Source organism: Quercus robur, chromosome 5 (genome assembly GCF_932294415.1).
Source record: "Quercus robur chromosome 5, dhQueRobu3.1, whole genome shotgun sequence".
Taxonomy (NCBI): domain Eukaryota; kingdom Viridiplantae; phylum Streptophyta; class Magnoliopsida; order Fagales; family Fagaceae; genus Quercus; species Quercus robur.
This window is the reverse complement of record NC_065538.1, coordinates 21,427,490-21,433,641: the sequence shown is the minus strand read 5'-3', so window position 1 is coordinate 21,433,641 and position 6,152 is coordinate 21,427,490. Positions and strand designations below refer to the sequence as shown.

At 33.5% G+C, this 6,152-nt stretch overlaps 1 long non-coding RNA gene across 1 annotated transcript; it reads right to left on the bottom strand.

Moving 5' to 3' along the window:
• Positions 1-1,262: 1,262 nt before the first annotated feature.
• Positions 1,263-5,814, bottom strand: LOC126729032 (uncharacterized). The gene is made up of 2 exons (XR_007656462.1): positions 5,669-5,814; positions 1,263-1,879 (listed from the first exon to the last, which is right to left on the bottom strand). It is a non-coding gene; the product is annotated as an uncharacterized LOC126729032 (long non-coding RNA).
• Positions 5,815-6,152: the final 338 nt, after the last annotated feature.

Sequence of the window (6,152 nt, the reverse complement as noted above, 5' to 3'; positions counted from 1 at the left end):
AGCAACTCAACTCAGGATTACCTTAATTTCAATTGGATATACACCACTGTAAGTTTCTTTAAAAAACCTTCTCTCATCTCCCCGTATGTGTGTGTTAAAAATACTTGGTATTCTCAATAGAAAAAACAGTGAGTTAATCCCACATTGGAAAATGAGTGTGAGTTAAAGAGGTTTAAAGCCTGTGCTGTGTATCCAAGAGTTAGGCACTTTTGGATATACACCATTGTAAGTTTCGTTAAAAAAAACCTTCTCCTCTCTCCTCGTGTGTGTGTGTGTGAAAAATACTTAGTATTCTCACAAAAAAAACAAAAAAAACAAAATAAAAAAAAAAACCTCAATTTCAATTGAATTGAGATCAATAATAGATCCACGACCACATATATTCTTTTATTTTATTTTAAAAGATAGTATTATTCCCATGTGATGCACTTAATTAAAAGTTATATATGTTGAAACTATATTAATAATTTTAGAGCCACACGATAAAAACTAATTAATTTTGAAACATGTAATACATACATGTATTGAGTCACTTTATGCATACAGGGTGTGTAGTATATAAATTATACATATTAAAACATAAAGTTATATGATTTTTAATCTAAATAAATATTAATTTTATTTTAAATAACTGGAAACATTTGGTAATAAAATTTTAAATGAAGTATAATTTAAAAGTTTTTAGAACTTAGAACATAAAGTTTTATTCATTGTAAACTATTAGTAATAAAGTTAAAACTTTGATAACAAACTTAATAATAAATGAAAGTATAAATTGTATATTTTACTAACATTATCAAAATTATCTTAATGATTGTTAAACCACTTGAAAGTTGAAAGTTTAACAGAGTTTTGCTACGACTTAAATAATGCTCCCAAGTGTAGGATTGTCGTGAAGTAATAACTTGAAAAGTCCAAGGTCGAATCCACGGGGAAAAGGGAATTGATTAGCAAACCACAAGAGAATAAAACTAAAATAATAAAGTTTAACTGAAGATATTTTTGATAGTTTAGTAAAGATAATTTAAATTGAGAGAAAATATCAATATATTAAGGCACTAAGGTTTAGGGATCCACACACAACACATCTATTGATAGTTTTAACAATATTTATTTTATAACTCAACTAAAATTCATACGAAGGATGATCTTAGTCGGATGATTTAACAATAAAAACTAAAGAATTAATTGTCTATGGTAGTTTCATGCAATTGATTGATTTTAGACAAAACAAAACTAGTGAATTAGTTTGCAAGGAATACTAAGCATTTAACTTGCTCAGAGTCTATGATAAATCAAAGGATTATACAGAACTAAACACTTTTCTAGATGAGTAAAACAGTCAAAAACATAAAAACATAAGCATTAAAACCAATAAATAATTGTTAAGAACATACCAATAAACGGTTGGGTTTCACCCCTTGCCTTAGCAAGGCTTCTAGTAAGCCATAACACAAGTAAAACTATAAAAAATAAAAAAACTTTAAGAAAACCTAAATTATGTTCTATGGAAATTCCCTTCTAAATTTTTCCCTAAAGAGCCTTTAAATAGGTCAAGGAATCCTATTACAAGTTGAATTCCCGTTTGGAGAAAATCTCAGGCTTTTAGGCAATTAACCAACGTTTTTTGCCCATTTAACTTTAGAATTCGGACTTTTGATAAACTACAAAGTTGTAGCCCTTTAAGTTAGCTTTCCAGCCCAACTGAATCATCTCGATTGGACATCTGAGCCAAAAGTTATGCTCCAAATACTAACTGGTCCGCAAGCTGGAATCCTAATCCGAATTGGACTTGGATTAGGTGCAAATTTCCTTTGATTCCTTGCTCCAATTGGACTTGAATTTAATTGGGTTGGCCTTCTTTGACTTCATCATGGCCCTTGTAAATTAAAGTCCATTAGCTTTCTTCTTTGTACAAATCCACTTATTTAAACAAATTTACGCATTAAAATTCAATTAAGCACAAAAATGATTATTTAGCATTATTCCAAAATCAACTATAAAATGCATGATAATGCTTTCCAATAATGATATAAATATGAAAATTTTAGCTATTATCAAGATTCTTCTAGAGTAAATTAAATGGAAATTATTTTAATACTCTTGTAATAAATGGCCATATTGAGGAGAGTTTTTTTTTTTTTTTTTTTTTTTTTTTTTTTTTTTTTTTTTTTTTTTAAGGAAAAAGACATCAAGCATGTTATTAAGTAGCTAGTTGTAAAGTGGTGGGCTGTGCTAGCAGTATTGGGCTGCTTCCTGCGGTACTAGGCCCAAGTTTTCTGGATAAGGGAGTCGGGACCGGTCCAGTTGCAATTCAAGTTGGTCCGGCTTGTACGCAAACTAGGCCAGGTTTGCCAGGAACGTGCTCTCGGCAGGCAGAACTGTTTCAGGGAAGTTGTGGCAGACAGACATAATAATAATAGAATAACTAAAATATTTGTCACTCAGTGGGAAATGACCAAACAATCCTCACACATAGTTACAGCAACAATAATGATCATTTTTTACGGAAGGGAAAGAGCAAAACAGAGTGAAAGAGCATTAATATGTAAGGGTTAATAAAAAATGTTAGGAAATCAACTAAAGTTCAGTCCGTAGGAGCAAAACCAGAGAGGGAAGAACGTTCCTTCTCAACACAATTAATCTCTCAGGAAAAAAGGTCCTGCTGTAGAGATTAACTACCCTAAGGGAAACGGACTTGAGTGGTTTATGCATAGAGGCTCCTTGAGGTTTTTCACAGAGAGCAAGATTTCATGAGGGAGAGAGGGAATCAATCTACCGGTGCATACCTGCCGTTCTAATTCTCACTTTGTTTTCTTTCTGGGTGTTTTCTTTCTTTCTTTCCCACTCGTTTCCTTCTCTATTTCTTAGTTTCTCTTTTCAAATTCCTATTTTTTCAGTTCAAGTTCCCATGGTTTTTTTTTTTTTTTGTTCACGGCAAGACCCTTCTTTTATAGTGCTTGCCGTGACCAGATTTTACTATTTTAGCCCTTAACCTCCTTTGTCTGGTCTAGGTGTACTGGCCGACCATCACTATTCTGTTTGGGTACCACCCCCCCATCACCAGACAAAGAAGAGTATTTTTTTTGCTTGTCTGTCGTGGCATCCTTACCTGCTACAGTCTGGGTTCTTTCTCTCTCCCTAACCCTCATGGTATGTACCTAGTGGTTTCAACTCAGCTTGCCTCTTTTGGGTAATAAGTCATCCCAGCAGGACACCTCCCCGAAAGAGCCTGAGCCGGAACCTCAAAAATAGATTTTTCCCCTCTCCCCACCACCTAACCATGCCCTCTGAATCTCTGACCCCCAACCTCACCATGCTCTGTATTGGCTAGGTACAGGCTGGTGGTGCCTGGGCATTGCACGTGCCTTCCTTCCATATGTGTCCAAAATCTGTCTGCTGCCCATTCGTTTGCCATGGTCTGGAGGCTATTCTGCACAGACTGCCGTCCATTTTCTTTAACCTTTTATGTGGGCTACCTTTTGATTTCCCGCTCCTCTCAGGAGCTGGGCTTTATTTGATGATGGGCCTTATATTTCTTTAGCCCACTTCTTGATTTCCCTCATTTCTTGCCATATTATTCTGTTATTCCTGCTGTAATGATTTAATCCTGCTAGGCCTCTTTAGGCCAGCCGTTTACTCTTTTTCCCAGTGGCTTGGTATGACCACTGGTTTTTCTTACTTATGGGCTCCTGTGTCCCTTTGTTTTTCTTTTGGGCATCCTTGGCCCATTTGCTTTCTTTGGACTTCCTTGACCCTTTTGCTAATTTTGCATTCCCATGGGCTTTTACTAACTTCATTGGGCTTCCCCGGCCCAATAACCTTATTCTCATCCTTGGAGTTCATGGGCCTGCCACAAACCCCTTACTTTCTTAGTTTGCATTACTTTGGGCTTGCGGCAGCCCTTTCTCACTTTTCTACATCATACACTGCCCATGGGATGCTATTTCTCTCTTTCTGGGTTTCTTTAAGCTCACTTGCCTCTTTAAGGCCCATTTGCTCATTTCTTGGGCCTGTGATCCATTATTCCTGCCGCTTGGGCCTAATGGTTTTGCTGTCTGCTTGCCAATTCTTTGTTGCCCTTGTTATTGGGCTTTCCTTCTTTCTACCTGGACTCTCACAAATGGCCCTCAACACTAGTATATCAGCTCCAATTACAAAAAATAAATCTAGAGGAACAAACTGCATAAAACATAGCATTTTAGCACTCTTTAAACTTTTTTGATGTATAATGTAAACAAAGAAGGAGTAAGTGTTAACCTTATGCTTTGAGTAAACTTACTTGAGATGATTAAATGAGATCTTCACATGCCTTATTATTTTATGTCAACCTCTTTGCTAATCTAACATAATTTCATGTTTAATCAAAAGTTATCTACTTAATTCTTCACCTTATATTATGAACATTTTCTATCTTTCAATCTCTACAATCCTATCAACATTTGTAGAGAGTGAAATAGTAATATCATGCTCATTTGTAGAGAGGTTCTAGAATAAGTTTGCATATACTTGTGAGAGACCAGAAAATTTGGGCGCTCTCAGAAAAGGGTTTAGGCATCGGCACCTTCCCTTTTCAGGATTATATGTGGAGTTGCCACTTTTTTTTTAAAAAATAATAAGAAAAAATACAATATAAATTCACATGTCCAAAATACCTCAAATTTCATTAATTGATTATACAAATACAATTTCTTCATCCTAGATATAATCTATTTAAAAGAAATACAAGACTTTGGTCTTAGATACAATCTACCAAAATAAAATAAAGCACTAACTAGTCCTACCAACCTAAAATTCTAAGGTTCGGTGGCTAGGTTATAGGATGGAAAGGTGTTAGGCATCCACCCTGTCCAAACAGAGTTTGGTCTTCTAGACTTTAAATGACCATTAAATATCCATATTCAAAGTATGAAATGATATGCAACAAATGCCATGTCAAAACCTAGACCTAGGGTTAAACTTCAATTCAAGAACCTTAGATCCACAATTTTATTTTACGTAAAAAAGATTTGATGAGAATGCTTGGTGAAAATTTAGATCTGAGTTTTTTGGGAAAGAAAAAGAATGAATTTTTAATAAAAATTCAAATCTGATTTGAATTCTTTAAATGTGAGAGAAAAACAGATTTTTATTTTCAAAACACCAATTTTTTTTATCAAAAATGCAGATCTAGTTTTTTTTACTTAAAAAACATTCAGATTTTTATTTGGAAAAATATAGATCAGATTTTTTAAAAAAACAGACAAGATTTTTATAAAGAAAATATAGATCAAATTTTTATAAATAAAATATAGATTAGATTTTATAAATAAAATACAGATCTGGTTTCGGTTTGAAAATGAAACAAAGAGAAAAATGCAGATCTGACTTTTGTTTTGAAAAACATGGAGAAAAATTGCAAATCTAATTTTATTTTTGAAAAACATAGAGAAAAATTGTAAATCTAAAATCTTAAGAAAAGATTCAACCCTAGATCTAGGCATGTTCATCAACTAATCGTGTGAAAAATTTTGAAAGCAAAAGAGAACATGTAATAATAGATGACAAACATGGTTACAAAAAAAAAAAAAAAAAAAAAAACATCACATTCATGGAAATAAAGCATAGATGAAAGCATGTTCTTGGAATTAAAATAAATCATGTTATGGAAGTAAGGTTAGAATCATACCTACATGAACGTAATCCACTAGCAGAGAACTATCCTAGAGATCAGAGAGAATGAATTTCTAAAGATTTAAGTGAGGCCTCTTAACAGAAAAGAAAGTCCTAAAGCAAAGCTTCCAGAACTTCTCTAACGTAAGGGGAGAGAGAAATCAGAAAAGGGGTCTTGAATGTTGGGAGGCCTCCCCTATCTATAGAGGTGTTAGTTGCTTAGAAAATAAGTTAGGTTTGCTTAAAAATTAAGTCCAATCAGCTTAAAAAATAAGCAAAAAAACGTATGGGGAAAATCCTAAGGAAAATGAGATTTGGATAAGAGAAAGCTGATTTTTCAGATCAGAACAAGTTTCATTATTTTGATCATATCTTTTTACTCAAAATTATGATTAAGCTTATATTTTGATAGCTGAAGGGAAATTCGATTCTCTACAAATTTACCAGAAATAGCCTAGTCTGAATTTTGAGTTATACTATGCCAAAAGTGCCTTGGAACG